General features: G+C 34.1%; 1 pseudogene across 1 annotated transcript; it reads left to right on the top strand.

Annotated features, from left to right (window-relative positions):
• Positions 1–260: 260 nt before the first annotated feature.
• Positions 261–4,426, top strand: LOC148106096 (uncharacterized; annotated as a pseudogene). Its single transcript, XR_015716630.1, has 5 exons — positions 261–404; positions 921–1,013; positions 2,012–2,167; positions 2,249–2,338; positions 3,284–4,426. The product of XR_015716630.1 is annotated as an uncharacterized LOC148106096 (transcript).
• The last annotated feature ends 515 nt before the right edge of the window (positions 4,427–4,941 follow it).

The raw sequence follows: 4,941 nt of genomic DNA, 5'->3' as shown, positions 1-4,941 counted from the left end.
TATTTACATACTTTGAAAATCTCAGGGTTAAGTTTTTTTCTTACTCACTTAGGTACTGTAACACTTTGTCTGTTTTTGGGACTAATTGTTTTTGTGCTTTTGTTAAATACACTGAAAAAAATGCAATAGGCTGGTTGTTGAATTTGCATATAAGGATTTCATATATCCAGCTTGACTAATTTCAATTTCTCATCTCAACATAATTTAGTCTTTTCATTTTCACATATTCTTTAAGGATGTTCAGTGTATTAGACTAAATCATGTTGGAAAGAAACAAATCAGTGATATTTTCTCCTGAAGCTCCACCCCCTGGAAATGTTCAGGAGGAAAAATCGCCTGCACCGTCCGCCATTTTTGTCTCTCGCTTTGGAAACTGGAAACCGTCTGGAGTTCTTTACTTGAAGGTAAATAAGAATTTAAAGCTAAAACACAAGTGAGAAAGAGTGTAGACCCTTTAGATATGTTGACTTTTACTGGTGTAATGTTATTTTTCTGGTATGTGGGTTGTTTATCAAAAACCATGAAAGGCCAACGTAAGGCTCCAGTTAGCTAATGTTAAACGAAATTATGTGATAAATAAATTAGTAATAATCAAATATAATGGGAAATAAGATTGTTTATATATTTTTTCAGCCTAAATTTACTGAGTATAACAAAGTTGCATCAGTGTCTGTAATAAGTGGTGGTAAATGCAGTGGCTCAACCATTAAACAAGCTAATAGGGCAGGGATATTGTGAGGTTGTTAAATTTGCAAATATGCGCTTCACATATTCTACATGAATCATTTATATTTTTGATCTAAACATAATTCAGTCTCACGCTTTTCACTTGTTTTTAAAAGACTGTTCAGTCTTTTAAAATAAGTCAATTAAAATAATCGAAAATAGTTATGTTTTCTGTTGAAACCCCGCCCCTATAGGGTGTGTTCTGCGAGGGAAGATTGACCGTGGTGTCCGCCATTTCTTCTCTTCGTGGGAGGCATACGTTTGGCGCAGAGCTCTACTTTGTCGAGGTAAATTAAACTTAAAACCAAATTTTCGAGGGGAAATGAAGATAAAATCTATCAGATGTGTGAATTTTTACCGAGGTAGTTTTTCGTATATACTGCTATTGAGCAACATAATGGAAAATAAGAATTATTCCTCAAATTAACTGACGATAATGCTAGCTTAAGCTGCAGGACAGTATTATGCGTGTTAACATCTTTTCCAACAAACTTGTGTGCATTTAGTTAACTGGTGTTAGTAAAAATGTTTTACAAAAAAAAAGAGGTATGAAGGGCCTGCAGTAGTCATTAGTGCCAGAGAAATTGTAAGTTTATTGTATTTTCTGGGTCATTGTGACAATATAATTATTTGAAATGTATTGACTTTTTCTTTACAGATATTTGGTGCTTATCCCTGCTGAGAGGCAGATTGTTGTCACTTCAGAGCAATTCTCTAGTGCTGTTCTGTAGTGGTAATAAAGTTAATGTTGTAATAATATTATTTCGTTTGTTAGTGAAGATTTGCATATGTTATCTTACTTTCTTTAAAGCACCAAATATCTGTAAAGAAAAAGTTAATACATTTCAAATAATTATATTGTCACATTCCATGTGGCAACCCAAACGTAATCCAAAAACTTAAAACTAAGTACAATGTTGATAACTGGAATATTACACATCTGTATCCTACCACCAAAATTCTCTTTCAGTAATACTTAGTTACATAATTTAATTTGATCTTTCAGCAAAATTAAATTTACAGAAAGTAAGATAACATACGCAAATCTTTACTAACAAACGAAATAATATTATTACAACATTAACTGGCATGTCGTATACAGCGCTTTGAGTACTGTGGGAGAGTAGAAAAGCACTATATAAAAATCAGTCCATTTCACCACAAAAGTAAGTGGGATGCATAGCTAAAAATTAGTAATATGAGAAAAAATATAACTTTTTGTAAATGTGACCTTGTTACATTTGAGTTCGTGACTGTATTTTTATGTGTCAACTTCTCTTTTTAGATAAATGCAGAGTTTAAGCGCATTACCACCATGCCACTGCAGTCCCGATTTCTCTCACAGATAGATGTGCTATCTGACAAATTTATAAAGGTGTTCAAAAAGCGAGGAGGACAGATAGGAAGAAGACTGCAGAATATTCTGGAACCCATGGCCCAGGTAAGAAAGAATTTTAATTTGTGTCTACAGTTTAGAGAAAATAATAATTTTAACAAAATGCTGCTTGTCACCCTTTGCCAGGATGATGTTGATCTTGTGCGTGAATGTATTATCAAGGGGCTCTGCGTGTACCTCAACGAAGACCCCAGCAATTTAATGACAGAACATGTGGTAAGTGTTATTATAGTAGGTCATTTTTATTGAAAATAAATGTGGTTGCTTCATGAACTTAACCCCCCCTCCCAAAACTTGGCTGAAAAAGGCTTTTATTGCCACAATGACGCGTGGACAACTGAACAACAAAGTCATGTAGGATTGTCAAATTCATCCCATTGGTGCAGATACTAAAAAGATTTTGAATCTCAGTGACCTTGACCTCTCGGATTTTGAAAATGATCTATGATTTTCAAAATTGTGCCACAGGTGTATCTGCTGGTGACTGGGGGATACCACTGGCATGTCTTTTTTTATTCTAAAATGAATAGACATATCTGAAAATGATTAGACTATATTTAGCTATGAAATCTTGTTTTATCTACATGCTGACATGCCACAATTTCACTTTTTAATGGACATATTTAATAAATATTGGGGCCACCTTATTTATTAGACAAAATACTGTATGGCCTGGAAGTGTTTATAAAAAAAATATTTATGAAATACTTGGATCCAGCTAACGTCTTTGTTTTGGATCATAGTTTAGCACAGTTCAGATGCTAGTATCTCCACGGTTATTGCTTTTGACAAAATTAACATAATAACCAAACAACAAGCTTGTTTTGTGTCAGTCACTTTGTAAAAATACTGCTTTATTCAGCGTCCTTTCTAAACCATGGCAAAATGTAGTTATCTACTAATAAATGGGTTGAACGTCACCTTAACCAAGGGAGAAAGCGATACAGAGAATTGTCTATATGGGTTAGAGAAGATATTATGTTTAGGTGTTTTACTTTTTTTTTCTTCTACATGCATTAGGACCACGTGTTCTCTGAACACCTCTTCAGAGAATGGAGAGGTGTTCATAGTTGAACACCTCTTCATTCTCTGACAGTATTCTGCTTCTTTGCAATGACCAGTGTTCTGTTGAATTTAATTTTGGGAATGTGTATTTTCCAGGCCACAGATGAAGGAGTTATCCAACAATCTATTGAGGAAACAACCATGGGAATCTACATCATAAAGTCAAGAGATGCCAGTGACAGCCCTGAGGACATTGGGATAGTCCTTGAAGGCCAGAGAGTCTTGCAGGATTTGGATAACTGTGCCCTAGCAGCTGCTATGCTATTTGGATTAATGTAGACTTTGAACCTGACCTACCCACCAGAACTGAAGTATACCTTCGAGGTATTCCAGAAACTGGTTATGGAGCTCGAAGGGAACAGCCTTTCAAAGAAGGCCCAGGTTCTCAAGAACAGACTGTACGAGTGAACAGTTATGACATGGAAGCAATATGTCTACCTCTCTGAATATGTTCCATTGATTCTTTTTTGCCAACACTGGTAAAATTACAGTATATAGTGAAACTGATTTTTCTCACAATTTTATAGGTTTTTACTGGTAGGAGCAACTTTCACTTTTAACTTTGGGGCCATCATTACTATAGCATTCAATGTTCATTTTTCAAGCCATACTCTTTTGAGGAATAGTTTGTACTCTAGTGTTTTTTTCTTGTTTTTTTGGTTTGTTTGTATTTCTCATCACATTGAGGCTGAGTGTGCCACACTTTCTGCTTCTGCACAAAAATTTTCAATCAAGGTGTCATTGCATGTAATTGCCAACTCAGTCCCATTCAATTGTAAAATGATCGTTGCATCATTGCTGTCACCAAAGTCATTTTGAAGCTGGTAACTGCTCTCAGGTCAAAAGCCTGAAGTAATTGAAGCAGCTATTTAGAAGGCATACAATTTTTAAGTTCATTGGACATGGTTACAGTAATTTTGGTTATGTTGTGATGTCCAACCACTGTTTTGTTTTGTTTGTTAGTATAAGTTATTGTGATGTTTTACTTATAGAAGGAAGCCAAAACGAATCACATTTTAGGGCTCTTGGTTTTGTGTTTGTGGGTGAAAATGTTATTTTCAAGCTTTTCTACGTCACATTTTAATATTTGCATTCCTGTTGCCATAGTGCCTTACGGCTCTTACATTTAAAAAAAAGAAAAAAAATTACCCGAGGAATTCTCACCTTTTACCTTTGGGCCAGTATTCCTAGAAAATTTAGCGTTAACATTTTCATAGGCCCTAGAATGTTGAATTCAGGATCCAGCAGTTGTTTGTGTTTGGTACATTTTGGAAGAGATGCAATCAGATAACTCGTGTATAATCTGAACTGCTGTTACAACTTCCAATTGTATACTGTTTTGAAAAATACAGGTCATTGTTAAAAAATGTTTTGCTTGTTGGTTTGATTGAAAGCAAAATATACAGTACATACAGTGTGTGTATGTGTGTGTATATATATGTGTGTGTATGTATGTATATATTACATAATATATATGTATTACATAATATATATATAATAAAATGATCTTGTCAATCTAACACATGGTAGTCAAATACAATTAACATAAAAGAACTCTTTACATTTTACATAACCAGTTAATGTCTGATAAACAAGTAGTTTCTATAAATATGTGACATGAATGAAAAGGATACAAACAACATGAAAAAATCATGTTCATGTTACAAAAAATTTGTGTGCAGTAATAACATGAAAAAATAAGGTTGACAAAACATAACTTAATTGCGTGCAACCGATTACAATAATTTTTTTAT

The sequence above is a fragment of the Neolamprologus brichardi genome, chromosome 2, assembly GCF_056152115.1.
Source record: "Neolamprologus brichardi isolate AB-2024 chromosome 2, ASM5615211v1, whole genome shotgun sequence".
NCBI lineage: Eukaryota > Metazoa > Chordata > Actinopteri > Cichliformes > Cichlidae > Neolamprologus > Neolamprologus brichardi.
Note: the sequence above shows the minus strand (reverse complement) of the source record. Positions and strands in the feature narration are given on the sequence as shown.